Source organism: Lactuca virosa, chromosome 5, assembly GCF_052849685.1.
Source record: "Lactuca virosa cultivar CGN04683 chromosome 5, Lactuca_virosa_CGN04683_v6, whole genome shotgun sequence".
NCBI classification, from domain to species: domain Eukaryota; kingdom Viridiplantae; phylum Streptophyta; class Magnoliopsida; order Asterales; family Asteraceae; genus Lactuca; species Lactuca virosa.
Genome location: NC_136430.1, coordinates 281,145,868 through 281,161,348, shown reverse-complemented (window position 1 = coordinate 281,161,348; position 15,481 = coordinate 281,145,868). Strand labels below are relative to the sequence as shown.

Below are 15,481 nucleotides of genomic sequence, written 5' to 3'. Positions count from 1 at the left end.
CACTAACTTTCATTTAGACTCTGTCGGCTAATTCTCGACCGATCTTAAATTTAACAGTAGGAGGAGATTAGACTGCTAAATGACCGCGAAGAATTCGTAACTCCTTCATACGGACTCCGTTTTCGTCTGTCTTTTTACCGTTGAGTTCCTATTAATGAGATCTTCAACTCTCATTTAGGTCGCGTAAGCCAAAAACCGCTCGAACTAAAATTCGAGTTTCGGGCTGTACACTGCTAAGCCGAAACTTTGAAAAATCATAACTTCCTCATACGAAGTCAGATTTGGGCGTTCTTTTTATTGATTTTCTTGGTTTAACATACTCTACGACTTTGGTTTAGATTACTAAGGCTAAAAAGTCTTCTATCGTAAATTCACTCTTTATGCTTCCCGGTGCCGTGTCGGTTCCGTCTCGAAACTTCGACGGGTCATAACTTCTTCGTTATAAATCGGATTTCGGCGTTCTTTATATCCCCGGAATCCTTGTTTCGACCACTACGACTTTATGTAAAGATTTCGGGCTTATCTCACACTTTAATTTTGACGCTTATTTTTATCCTTTATTTATTACACATTTATAAATAAGTAATAAGCATATAAATTCACATAATACTCAATTATTTCATCTTTATTATCTCAAAAAGTGTTACAATAGTTGACCTAGACTATTACATCGTCTAAAAATGCTTAGCCCCGAAACCCGGGCGTTATAATTCTCTCCCCCTTAGGATGATTCCGTCCCGGAATCATGCATCAGCAAACAGATGCGGGTAGCGACTCATCATGTCACTCTCTGTTTCCCAAGTGAGATTCGGCCCATTCGAGTGTTTCCACCGGACTAGCACTAAGTCGACCATCTTACGTCGTAACTTCTTAGTCTTACGGTCAACAATTGCCTCGGGCTCTTCGATTAGCCTCTTATTCTCATCCATTCTTAACTCCGTGATTGGAATTATATCGGGAACTTCTCCCGTGAATTTACTTAAATAACACACATGGAAGGTGTTATGAATACCATCTAGTTCTTCGGGCAATTCGAGCTTGTAAGCTTGGTTCCCAATTTTCTGAAGAACTTTGAACGGTCCAATAAACCTTGGACTCAACTTTCCTCGCTTTCCGAATCTTATAAGTCCTTTCCACGGTGAAACTTTAAGCAAAACGGAATCCCCAACTTCGAAAGTCATCGGTCGTCTTTTCTTATCAGCGTAGCTCTTCTGATGATCTTGAGCTGCTAACATTCTTTCCCTGATCACTTTTAACTTTTCAGCAGTCTCATGGACTATCTCGGGGCCCATAAACTGCTTTTCTCCGGCCTCAAGCCAACAAGACGGCGTACGACACTTCTGTCCATACAAAGCTTGATAAGGTGCCATCTTGATGCTCGAGTGGAAACTGTTGTTGTAGGAAAACTCTACCAGAGGTAAGTGCTCATCCCAGTTCCCTTGGAACTCAAGGGTACATGCTCTTAGCATATCTTCAAGCGTTTGAATCGTTCTTTTGCTCTGACCATCAGTCTGTGGATGGTAAGCTGTACTCAGACACAACTTCGTACCCAGTTCCTCTTGTAGACTTCTCCAAAACCTTGACGTGAAATGACTATCACGATCCGATACAATTGTTAGAGGAACACCGTGAAGTCTCACAATTTCCTTCACGTAAGCATTTGCAAGCTTATCCATAGACCACCTTTCGTTGGCTGCTATGAAGTGTGCAATCTTAGTGAAACGATCCACGACCACCCAAATCATGTCATGACCGCTCTTAGTTTTGGGCAGTTTAGTCACAAAATCCATGGTGATGTCTTCCCATTTCCCCATGGGTACAGGTAAAGGTTCTAAACTCCCATATGGTTTCTGATGTTGTGCCTTAACCCTTGCACAAGTTACACACTCGGTCACATACTTCGCAACGTCGAGCTTCATCGTCGGCCACCAGTAGTAGGGTTTTAGGTCTCTATACATTTTAGTGCTACCGGGATGAATTGAGTACATGGTCTTGTGTGCTTCTTCCATCAAAAGATCTCTTATTCCTCCCGTCTTAGGTACCCAAATTCTGCCTTGGAATACCTTCAACCCTTGGTTGTTTGTGCCAAACACTAACGTTTTTCCCAAACGTTCTTCCTTTCGGTCATTCTTCTCAGAAGCTTCCTCCTGAGCTTTATTGATGCTCTCCACAATTGTCGAGACAACTTCAATTCTCAACGCTCTTGGCCTCTTCCTTTCAAGGTTGACTTTCCGACTGAGAGCATCAACAACAACATTGGCTTTACTAGGGTGATAAAGTATCTCACAGTCGTAGTCCTTGAGTAATTCCAGCCAGCGTCGTTGCCTCATGTTCAATTCCTTCTGATTAAAGAGATACTGGAGACTCTTATGATCAGTGAAGAGTTTACACTTGGTACCATAGAGGTAATGCCTCCATATCTTTAGAGCAAATACTACCGCTGCCAACTCCAAGTCATGAGTGGGGTAGTTCTTTTCGTGCTCCTTCAATTGTCGAGATGCGTATGCTATCACTTTTTCCCTCTGGGTTAGAACACAACCCAACCCGATTCCAGATGCGTCACTATAGACCGCGAAGTCTTCAACTCCATCGGGTAGAGAAAGAATCGGTGATTCACATAACTTTTTCTTTAGCTTCTCGAATGCTCCTTCGTGCTTCTTGCTCCATGTATAAGTAGCTCCTTTGTGGGTCAAAGCTGTCAATGGAGCAGCTATCGAAGAAAAGCCTTGGATAAATCGTCGGTAGTATCCGGCTAATCCTAGAAAGCTTCGAATCTCTGTGGGACTCTTTGGTCGTTCCCACTTCATCACCGCTTAGATCTTTGCTGGGTCAACCATTATCCCCTCCTGGTTAACCACATGACCCAAGAATTGGACTTCTCGGATCCAAAAATCACACTTGGAGAACTTTGCATACAATTTCTCCTTCTTCAAGACTTCCAACACTTCTCGTAGATGCTGGCCATGCTCCTCCTGGCTTTTCAAGTAGATGAGAATGTCATCTATGAACACTATCACAGACTTATCGAGGAATGGTTTACAAACCCTGTTCATCAAATCCATGAATGCTGCTGGAGCATTGGTTAGCCCAAACGACATAACCAAGAACTCGTAGTGTCCATATCTCGTTCTGAATGCAGTCTTCTCAATATCCTGATCTCTTACCTTCAGCTGATGATATCCTGACCTAAGATCGATCTTTGAGAAATAGCTCGAACCTTGCAGTTGATCGAATAGGTCATCATTCCTTGGTAATGGATACCTGTTCTTTACCGTTGCCTTGTTCAGCTCTCGGTAGTCTATACACATTCTCATGCTTCCGTCTTTCTTCTTCACGAATAGCACCGGAGCTCCCCAGGGTGATGAACTTGGTCTAATGAAACCGTTGTCCAACAACTCCTGAAGTTGCGTCATAAGCTCCTTCATCTCCGTCGGTGCTAATCGGTATGGTGCTTTCGCTATCGGTGTTGTGCCCGGTAACAAGTCTATTCTGAACTCCACTTGTCTATCTGGTGGTAATCCGAGAAGATCTTCGGGAAAGACTTCCGGATAATCACACACAACCGGTAGATTCTGCACCTTTTTCTTTTCCTTCTTAGCATCGATAACAAACGCCAAATATGATGCGCATCCTTTGGACAAACATTTTCTGGCTTTCATCATGGAGATGATTCCATAATTTACTCGACGTTTGTCCCCATACACCATAAATGACTCCTTTCCGGGTGGGTTTACCCTTACTATCTTCTTTCGGCATTGAATCTCAGCATCGTTGGCGCTAAGCCAATCCATTCCCAGAACGATGTCAAAACCGTTTAACTCTATGGGTAATAGCTCCTCGTGGAATTCGTATCCATTTAGGTCGATGACGATGTTCTTAATACGATTACTAACAGGTACGAATTTGCCACTGGCAACTTCCACAATTAGGGCATTATCAAGTTTTTCTACAGGTAATGCTAATTTCCCTCCAAATCTATGCGATACAAAGGAATAGTTTGCTCCGGAATCAAATAGTATATTGGCAGGTAATCCATTTACAAGAAAGGTACCTGAAGCGACGTCTGCTGCCTCCTTTGCAGCCTCGAGCGTCATCTGGAAGGCTCTCGCCTTCGGCTTCGGCGGTATGTTGGGTCTTCCTGCCTCCTTCTTCTTCGGGCAATCCTTCGAAATGTGCCCTTCCTCGCCACACCCATAACAGACTTTCTTGGTGAGGGTGCATTCATTGGCATAGTGCCCGGTCTTTCCACACTTAAAGCAGGTGACTTCTCCGTCGCATTTTCCAGAGTATTTCTTCTTGCACTTGTCACACCACTTTGCTTCGGCTCCTCCTCCCTTCGAACCAGACTTTGAGAATTTACTTTTCTTGTTGGACCTTGAAGATCCATCGAATTTCCTTTTCTCACCAACCTCGGCCCTCTCCAGACCCCTTTCCTTTTGTTGGGTCTCCACATTCTTAGCTGCTCGAACAGCTGATTTCAGAGTGGTTGCCATCTTGACTGTCGGGCCATAGTCGGCTGGCAGTCCATTTGCGAACTTCTTAATTTTGGAAAGTTCGGTTGGCACTAAGTATGGAAACAACTTCATCTTTTCTGTAAATGCAGTAGCGTAGTCGTCAACGCTCATTCTTCCTTTCTTCAGGTTTTGGAATTCATTGTTCAGATCAATCAGATCTATTTCTGAACAGTACTGCGCCTTCAGTTGTTCCAAGAACTCATCCCATGACATTTTCAGAGCTTCTCCTCGCGGCATTGTATCCGCCAATAGCTTCCACCAGCTCAAGACTCTAGTTTTCAATTGTCTCACAGCGAAGACGGTCTTCTGCCTCTCGCTGCAGTCGCAGCTCTCAAACACCATCTCTATCTCGGAGATCCAATCCATGATCTCAACAGGCTTTGGGCTTCCTGAGAGACTTGGTGGTTTCGCACCCAAGAAATTCTTATACATACGTCCCTCTCGGTCGATTTCCCTCCCCGGGTCATTCCTTCTTACCGCTAGGGGTTCCACTTGACTGACAGTGCGACTGTTATTCCCTTCTTCCGACTCTCCGTCATTTCGTTCTGGTTTTTCAACAGGCATAGAAGGTTCACTTCTGTTATTCAGCAACAATTGTCTCATTTCTTCCCTCTCTTCTGCCATCATAGTTCGAATCATGGCTTGAATTCCAGCCATTGTGACTGGCTCAGGTGCAACTTCGACTATCGGCACCTGCTCAATCACTTCGGGAAGAGGCTGCTGATTCCTGTTTCCATTTGCGTTTCCAGCTCCACTTCGGGTTCTTGCCATTTCGATCTATACACCAAATTAGGTGAATTTAGATCTTTATTCACGATAGGCGTTTAAATTCCCTTTATCACTCCGAAACGTTAGATGTTAGTTCTAATATCGTAGTCGTACGTTTAGAATCCTAAACACATAAGGTTTCCAGATCCGGTCGGCAACAGACCATAGATCCGAACAAATAATAGCATGTCAGGCACAAAGCATTTAGCACATAAAAGCATTTTAGGCATAATTCTAAAATAAGCTAGTGCTCACATCTCACAATCATCGCTTAGCATTCTAAGTTTAAGTCTAGAAATCCTACAAATTTCCTAGTTCGCTTAAACTAGTGCTCTGATACCAACTGTGACACCCCCATTTTCACGGCCAGAAAAGACCGGTTTTTGTTTATGCTTTGTTTAAAAATCAGAGTAACATTTTAAATAAAAGTGTTGCGGAATTTGTTTCCAAAATAAAATATGATAAAGATTTATCAAAGCATTTCCGTAGAAATGTATTTCATTAAAAACCTTGGGATGTCATGTTCGATACAGATCAAAAGCATAAACAGTACAATATAAGCCTTACTACATTTATTCATATCTACAGGCCTATATCCGTAATCTCTCATCCCAAACATCATATCTATGCTCGTGCGCCACTACCTGTAATACAAGAATCTGAGTGGGTCAGGCTTGGGAGCCTGGTGAGCACATAGGGTTTTCAACCCACAATAAATAAGTTTATTAATTTCATCAACCAACAATAACCCGATTACCCGTTCCCGTTATCCTTACATTACGTCCCTAAAACACCTATCATAAGGGACCTAGACTAAGGATCAACATCGGGATGGACACTACTGCCAAGGGGTTTCCTTAGCAATAAATGTCCTAAAGGCAACCATGAGGGGGATAGAGTACACCGGTGAACACATCGTTCACAAACACCTACAGGTTGTGAGCCTGCTAGCGTTCCACTGGACTGTCTAGAAGAGTCCGTGGTCGTCATCCATACTCCGCTAGATGACATAATCAACAACAACAACATCGAGGCCTCTCATCATTTTATCACACATCGTCTTATTACATCTACCCATGTTTTACCCCAACATTTTTGTAGATATAAAAATACATATACAGTTTAAATTATTTAAAACATGTATAAAAATCTTTCATCAGCATAAGCAGCAAGTACTTAGATAATATGCACACATAGCACGTAATTAATATAAAATACTTCATATCTATGTGTAAGATGAAAGTAACTATGCACTCACTTGAAAGGTGGTGACTCGGTACTCGAACAGCACTTCGTTATCTCAAAACAATTTTTCCTTGACCAAAACCTAGTATCAATACCACTAGAGTTTACTTTTAACGTTAACCGCAACTAATTAATAGTCTAGCTATTATTATTATTATATAAGCGTTAAATAACACTCAATATAACTCATAATAATAGCCCAAATAATTATTTTAAGGACCTAATAACATTACTATATTAAAACATAAGCAATACTAAAGATAGGTTAGGCGTAGTTCACTTACAACGGGTTTTTCTCAAAAACCGGGCTTCTTGCGGGCAGAGCTTCAGCTTGAATGGATAGAGAGAGTATAGAGAGTAAAAGAATGGGTTGAAGGTGTGAAGAATGAGGCAGCCCCAAGCCTCAATTTATAGTGCTCTGGGTGCTCCACTAATGCTCCACTACCTGCTCCACTAATTGCTTAGTGCTCCACTACCTGCTCCACTAATTGTTTGGTGCTCCATTACCTGCTTGATGCTCCACTAACTTTCATTTAGACTCTGTCGGCTAATTCTCGACCGATCTTAAATTTAACAGTAGGAGGAGATTAGACTGCTAAATGACCGCGAAGAATTCGTAACTCCTTCATACGGACTCCGTTTTCGTCTGTCTTTTTACCGTTGAGTTCCTATTAATGAGATCTTTAACTCTCATTTAGTTCGCGTAAGCCAAAAACCGCTCGAACTAAAATTCGAGTTTCGGGCTGTACACTGCTAAGCCGAAACTTTGAAAAATCATAACTTCCTCATACGAAGTCAGATTTGGGCGTTCTTTTTATGGATTTTCTTGGTTTAACATACCCTACGACTTTGGTTTAGATTACTAAGGTTAAAAAGTCTTCTATCGTAAATTCACTCTTTACGCTTCCCGGTGTCGTGCCGGTTCCGTCTCGAAACTTCGACGGGTCATAACTTCTTCGTTATAAATCGGATTTCGGCGTTTTTTATATCCCCGGAATCCTTGTTTCGACCACTACGACTTTATGTAAAGATATCGGACTTATCTCACACTTTAATTTTGACGCTTATTTTTATCCTTTATTTATTACACATTTATAAATAAGTAATAAGCATATAAATTCACATAATACTCAAATATTTCATCTTTATTATCTCAAAAAGTGTTACAATAGTTAACCTAGACAATTACATCGTCTAAAAATGCTTAGCCCCGAAACCCGGGCGTTACAGACAAAGTCTGTAGAAAATGGCATAAACTGCCTAGAAGATAAATGCACAACAAAAAAGTGAAAAGAGCACAGACCACTATAAACAAAGAACTATTTCTGCCAAAAAATAGCCAAGTTCACTATTCCTAAAAATTGTCCAATTTTAATATATATATATATATATATATATATATATATATATATATATATATATATATATATATATATATATATATATATAAGAGTAGGATCAAATGAGAACACCAAAAAGGTTGAGAACGCGAGAACAAAGTATATTCATTTGTGATTCCATGTATTAATTTGTGATTCCATGTATTCATTTGTTGAGAAATGATAAATTTTTATGTCTTTAATTTCAATTGAAGAGAAAAAGTATATTCATGTTGATTGTACATAAAAATTTATCATTTCTCTACAAATGCATACATGGAATTACAAATGAATATATCTGTTCTCGCGTTCTCAACCTTTTATGTGTTCTCGTTTGATCATTTCCTATATATATATATATATATATATATATATATATATATATATATATATATATATATATATATATATAAGAATTTGAATAACCCCCACAATAAATACTCTGATGAAAAATTATGTCATTGTTACTGTGAGTACAATATACATTTGAATATATTATTTCCTACTTTATTCGTGTGTTTATCTTTAACGTTTGATGTCAACCTTTTATAGATAAAAGATTGAAAAGCTTTGAAGGCGAAGACAATTACTAGATCACTGAACCAAAACGACAGTGTAAAATTATGTCAAATTTGCAACCATGTTTCAAGAAAACATATTCAATGTATTTGTTAGTTCGAATTGCATTTAACAAAATTGTGGTGTTAATGGAAATTTTAATTGTATATTCACATGGAGTTTTATGAAAACTAGAAGGGAAGCTAATGCTTTGCATGGGTTAGAAAAAGGAATCGTGATGGCATATTAATATTCATCATCTAAATATAAAGAATATGGTAGATAATCCTCTCTAATAAATGAAGGTTTTTTTTGTCACTTGTCAAATTCTCAAAAGTTTTGCCACATGTAATTTTGTGAGAGTTTTAGAATTATTATTTTCCATTTGTCATTTTTTGAGAATTTTCATAAAATTCTAACAAGTTTTATAAGGAAAGAAAATCATTCTATTAATTTGATAATAAATGATCATAAATGCTCTAAAGAATATTTGATTTCTTTTATAAATGTTCCAAAAGATTACATTATATTATATAAAATTGTTATTTTATAAAATATTTAATGTTTAAATATTTATATTAAATTTTTATTTTTAATAAACCCGTGTAATACACGGATCTCACACCTAGTATCTAATATGAGGGATTTTCCTTTCTTTCCATCATCAACTCATTAATAAGTAAAGAAACATTTACATATACAAATTGAAATGGCTCCTTTCGAGACGACATATGTGTGTCCTGTAAGAAATCAGAAAAAAATTACTGATCCAATTGTAAATGTAATTACCACCTCTTGCCACTATACAAATGTTGTCAAGTTTTTCCAACATATCAACTTTAGGAACCACAATTGCATGGATAAAAGAAACATATTTAAAAACTAATCACGGCATAAACATCTTTTGCCCATATGAATTTGGCATAATTATACCCAAGTCCATAACTTTCATTGGCTTCCTTGGAGAAGTCTCACATTATAACTTATAAGCTTTGAATCAAGCCTACATCATCTTAATTTATTATTGGAAAATTTCATATATATCATTCCAAACTTTAAGAATTACGTCAATGTCCTTATAAAATATTAAATTACGTATATTTTATTTGTTAAAGGGTAAATTACATTTTTGGTCCCTGACTTTGTAAAAAATTACAGTTCTAGTCCCAAATAGTTTCTTTTTGCAATTTTAGTGTCTATTTTCAATTGTGTAACAATTTGATCCCTAAGAATGTTCAAAAACAGTATTTTCAATAGTTTCCTTTTTGCAGTTTTGGTGCATATAGGGACCAAAATGGTTACAACAATTGAAAATGGGTACCAAAATTACAATAGGAAACTATTTGGGACCAAAACTGAAACTTTTAAACAAACTCAGGTACCAAAAATGTAATTTCCTCTTCATTATACTTTGAAAATTTTGTACCCAATTATAGCAATGTCATCCAAAAAAAATATCACTGATATGCCCTAAAATTATTCACAGACTCAAAGGCAATATAAGAAAGTACAAACTTTAAGAATTACGTCAATGTCCTTATAAAATATTAAATTACGTATATTTTATTTGTTAAAGGGTAAATTACATTTTTGGTCCCTGGCTTTGTAAAAAATTACAGTTCTAGTCCCAAATAGTTTCTTTTTGCAATTTTAGTGTTTATTTTCAATTGTGTAACAATTTGATCCCTAAGAATGTTCAAAAACAGTATTTTCAATAGTTTCCTTTTTGCAGTTTTGGTGCATATAGGGACCAAAATGGTTACAACAATTGAAAATGGGTACCAAAATTACAATAGGAAACTATTTGGGACCAAAACTGAAACTTTTAAACAAACTCATGTACCAAAAAGGTAACTTCCTCTTCATTATACTTTGAAAATTTTGTACCCAATTATAGCAATGTCATCCAAAAAAAATATCACTGATATGCCCTAAAATTATTCACAGACTCAAAGGCAATATAAGAAAGTACACCTTCTCAAAGTCTCCAAGGAAGAAACTACACACTCAAAGGCAATATAAGAAAGTACACCTTCTTAAAGTCTCCAAGGAAGAAACTACACACCGCTACATATATGAAAACAAATTAAGATGAGAAGCAAGAAAATCGGGTGTGTATGTAAGGTGTTCGATGAAATATTTGCTACTGTTTTCTCTATGTGTGTATATGAGGGTGTGGGTGTGGGTGGGTTGGGCGGAGGGGGGGGGGGGGTGCAACAGTAATAGTGATATAGAAATTAGAAGTTAACATATATACATCTTATTTTCGAAGTCATTTACATAGTGCTTTTGTCATTGAAAACAAAAGCATGTGATATGATTAAAAATGTATTTGACCTGGGAAAAAAAATAAAAGAATGTCTTTTGATAACAAAATTAAAACTTTATTTTTCTAAATATATATGAGAGAGAGAGAGAGGCGGTATTGACAGAAAGATTTATATATTAATCATATGATATTTTTGGGAGTTATATAAATCGAGTAAAATAAAAAAAAAAATACATCTTTCTGAGTGGAATGTTAAATTGCATATTCAAAATGAAAAAATGATCTTTTTTACATTCAAATATGCTTTGCTTTATATAAAATTTGATTTAAAAGTAAAAGTTGATTTATAATATGCTTTGCTTTATATAAAATTTCATTTAAAATTTGGTCATTCATTCATCACACCTTAATACATGAAAATACAACAATACTATGAACTTCACCAAAATAAGGTTGTACAAATACTTTAATGTTGGTAGATCTACAAGGTCATTAGGAGGAAATCCATAAATGCAACACCAGTATCAGAAACTCAGGGACTAAAATGGAACTTGCAATAGAAAGAGAACCACGCATGAAATACCGATTGACACCGACCTATATAAAATTATCAAATAGCAACATCAACATCAACCAAACTATGTTTCTTGTATTAATGTTGACTAAAATACCAAAACCATTCTTGTATTTAGAACCCTTATGTGAGCCATTAGCCTTAAGCTAGTTAAGTGAAGCTCTAATTTCCTTTACAACACCTGCATTAATCATAACATGTTGCAATTCCATTAATTCGTCAACAAAATCTTATTTATCCAAGCCTTTCCTGTGAATATATATATATATATATATATATATATATATATATATATATATATATATATATATATATGAGATTTTATCCATTTTTAAACTGTAAACAATATTAACCGTATTTATTTATTAAAAAGTAAAAAAAGATTGATCAAAAGCTAGATTTGAACCTGATGTGCAATAAATTCATTTATAGTAGAAAATGCAGTCATAATTTGCTTCATACTTAAAAACAAAAAAAACGAAAAACTTATTCCATTTCGTGTCCACCTTTCAAAAGAACTATTATGTCAGATATAAGCGTTCTAAACAACAAAGAAAAAACAATTTAATTTTAGTACCGTTTCTTAACATTTTTGTCCCATGAGTAGGCTAAGTTAAGAAGCCAATTGTTAACGATTAATAAAAATGACCAGCATACCAATCAACAACTCTCTCTCTCTCTCTCTCTCTCTCTCTCTCTCTCTCTCTCTCTCACACACACACACACACACACGTCTCCACTGTATCTCTTCCCCTCGTCTCTTTTCTCCCTCAATCGGCCCACCTCTAAGTCCGTCGACAATGAACGTCGGCTACCAATCAACAACTTTCATATTCAGATCATCGGTGAAGAAGAATTTATGAACCTATAGATCGACAACGTTCGTGTTCACCTTCGATTGCGATATTTGAAGCCCTAAATCGCCGGATTCATGATCCTCGAATCATCGAGATCGATCAACAATGTCGATCGTGTTTCATGAAGCGATTTTGAAATCGGTGATGTTTATGGCAATCGTTATTTCAGATCTTCTGTTTTTCAGACCAACGAACATCGCAACACCTTCCTATATTTATAGACTTCATATAATCATCAACTACAGGTTAGTATTTTCAATCGACTTGATCAATTTACATATCCAATTTCAATCCTACGATCTGAGTCTTGCCAAATTGTTGCTTAACTGTAACCTGTAAGATTTCTGATTTTTTTTTTTAATTTTTTTTGCTTTGATTTATGTTATCATCATTAGAAAATGTGAGGTCGACCAAAAGCACAATTGAAGGCGTATTTCATTCATTGTGTTTTTAAGTTTAGAATTTGCTTTAGTATATAATTATTTGATGAATTTAATGTTGAGTGAGGGCTTCATATTTTGACAAACATAAAATCAAGTTGTATGAAGATTAAAAAAGGATTTTGACTGTTATCTGCTAAACATAAACTTTTATTGCAGATGTTTGTATAAGAAATTATCAATTTTTTTAATGAATGGATGCCCTGTACATTATCATTTTTTTTATGAATAGATGTTGGTGATTGATTTATTTAGGATATTCTGGATAGTCACATATTTCAATTTGATTTTATACCTGATATTATGAATACTCTTAGTTGTGAAGATCAATACTTTGGGCTAATCAATAATAAATTTCTTTTCTCCAATGACTAAATATGCAATTGGTGGTGGAAACTTAGTCAAAGAGCTAGCAGACAACACCAACAAGGTAAAGAAAAAAAAAATAAGAAAACGAAAACCCAAAAATCAACTCCCAATCCCTCCACCACCACCACCACCACCACCCCCACCACCAACTACCGTCACATGGCCACCAATAACACAAAGCATTTCATTAGATATAGGATTCCTTCAAACACTGGAGAAGTGGTTTGTATCTTTTTTGCAGTTCTACTTGGGATACCTGAGACTCTTGTCCCTGTAAACTTCTTCCAATCATGTAAAATTACATTAGTGCCCATCCCTCGTCCTTTCATTTCTTAAATCTTACCACATGAAGCACCATCACTTGTTCCAGGTGCAACTACTTTGGGTTAATTTGGTTACTGATGGATTACCAGCTACAACTATTGGCTTCAATAAACAAGATCCACATGTTATGAAGGAAGGCTAAACCTCGAAAGGTATTTTTTTTTTCTTTTACTTATTTTTTATTCAGGCCATTTGGTAACTTAATGTTGTCAAGGTCATAGAATCCAGGTGGCAATCTCTCTGTCATATCTTTAAGCTACAATATATAATAACAAATTCAATCAGAAAAGCTTTTTTTTTATCAAATTATTAACTGTAAGAAAATACCTGTGATGTAAGAGACTTTCACATCTTTAGCAGCATTACATTTAGTAGATTCCTCTGCAGCCAATACCATTGCTTCCTGGGATTGTTTTCTTGAATTTTGAAGTTCTGCTTCTTGAATTTCACATTGATGTCTGAGGCTATCAACCTCACAAGATTCATAAAAAGTAAAAAACAAAACATTGTAATTTTAAAAAACTTTGAGAATCTACCTGCTTACGTAATTTAAGAACTTCTTGATTCAACAAATCATTAGTCCTCTTCAAACTATTTGCCACATTTTTCGAGAAAGAAACCCCGATGTTGATGAGGATGCTAAACTAAGATGTTGATGGTGTTATTTGATTTCTACACTAAAATATACAACATTTACATATTAATATTACATATAAAATGTTGATCAACTTATACAGGAATATGATAAAAACTGCTGCTCATTTGTTAATAACATTATATTTTATATATTAGCTAATTAACCACATCCGATTTGTGGTAATTGCTTCTATATTGAGCTTTATGAATCACTTGTGATTTACATGTGAAACATATGAATCACTTGTGACACATGTGAATCACTTGTGATTTACATATGAATCACTTGTGACACATGTGAATCATTTGTGATTATATGTGAATCACATGTAATTCACATGTAAATCCTCTTAATTATTTATTTTTTCTAACCATGTAGTTTATTTTAATTGCTTCTATATTGAGCTTTATGAATCACTTGTAATTTACATGTGAATCACTTGTGATTTACTTGTGCATCACTTGTGACACATGTGAATCATTTGTGATTTACATGTGAATCACATGTAAATCATCTTAATTATTTATTTTTTCTAACCATATAGTTTATTTTAATTTGTTTCATTTTGGCAATATATCACAAGTGAATCACATATGAATTACATGTGATTCACATGTAAATCACATGTGATTCACATCTAAATCACAAGTGAATCACATGTAATTCATAAGTAAATCACAAGTGATTCACATATGAATTACATGTGATTCACATGTAATTCACATGTAAATCACATATGAGTTACATGTGATTCATATGTAATTTACATATAAATCAGATGTAATTCACACGTAAATCACAAGTGATTCACATATGAATTACATGTGATTCACATGTAATTCACACGTAAATCACAAGTGATTGACATATGAATTACATGTGGTTCACATGTAATTCACATATGAATCACATGTAAATCACAAGTAAATCTCATACGATTCACATATAAATAACAAGTGAATCACATATGAATTACGTGTATATGCACACATGTATTTTTGTGAGTTTTCTTGCATTAATCATTTTTTTTATTTTTCTTGTAGATTTGGAAGAACTTGTGGAAAATATTGAAGAGGTGAAAACTGATAAATTAAAGAAAATATGAAAATCTTGACACGAAGACATGAAAACGCTTTGAAATTTTATAGTACTTTTTGTTTTTTTATATTTTATTTTGTATCGAATAAAATACTTGTACTATTGTATTTATAGATTATTAAATAAAAATGGATTTTTGTCATGATTACTTACGAATATTATAGTATAAGAAATATGCATATATGCACCTAAAACGTTGATTTTTTTTGTTAAAAAAATTAGAGTTTTTTTAAATATTCTATTTTTTTAATTTATTGATTTTTAAAAATTTAGTTTTTTAAAAAATACAGTTTTATAAAAAAATTACAGTTTTGTTTTTTTTTGAAAAAACTGTAGTTTTTTATCAAAAAAAATGGATTTTTTTTATAAAATTGCAGTTTTTTTTTCAAAAAAATGCATTTTTTTTATAAAATTGTAGTTTTTTGTGAAAAAATGTAGTTTTTTTAAAA

The 15,481-nt window shown here is 35.2% G+C and overlaps 1 long non-coding RNA gene across 1 annotated transcript; it reads left to right on the top strand.

The window, feature by feature from the left end:
* Nucleotides 1-12,012: 12,012 nt before the first annotated feature.
* On the top strand, nucleotides 12,013-15,085 carry LOC145114660 (uncharacterized). Its single transcript, XR_013711135.1, has 3 exons — nucleotides 12,013-12,409; nucleotides 13,344-13,449; nucleotides 14,978-15,085. It is a non-coding gene; the product is annotated as an uncharacterized LOC145114660 (long non-coding RNA).
* Nucleotides 15,086-15,481: the final 396 nt, after the last annotated feature.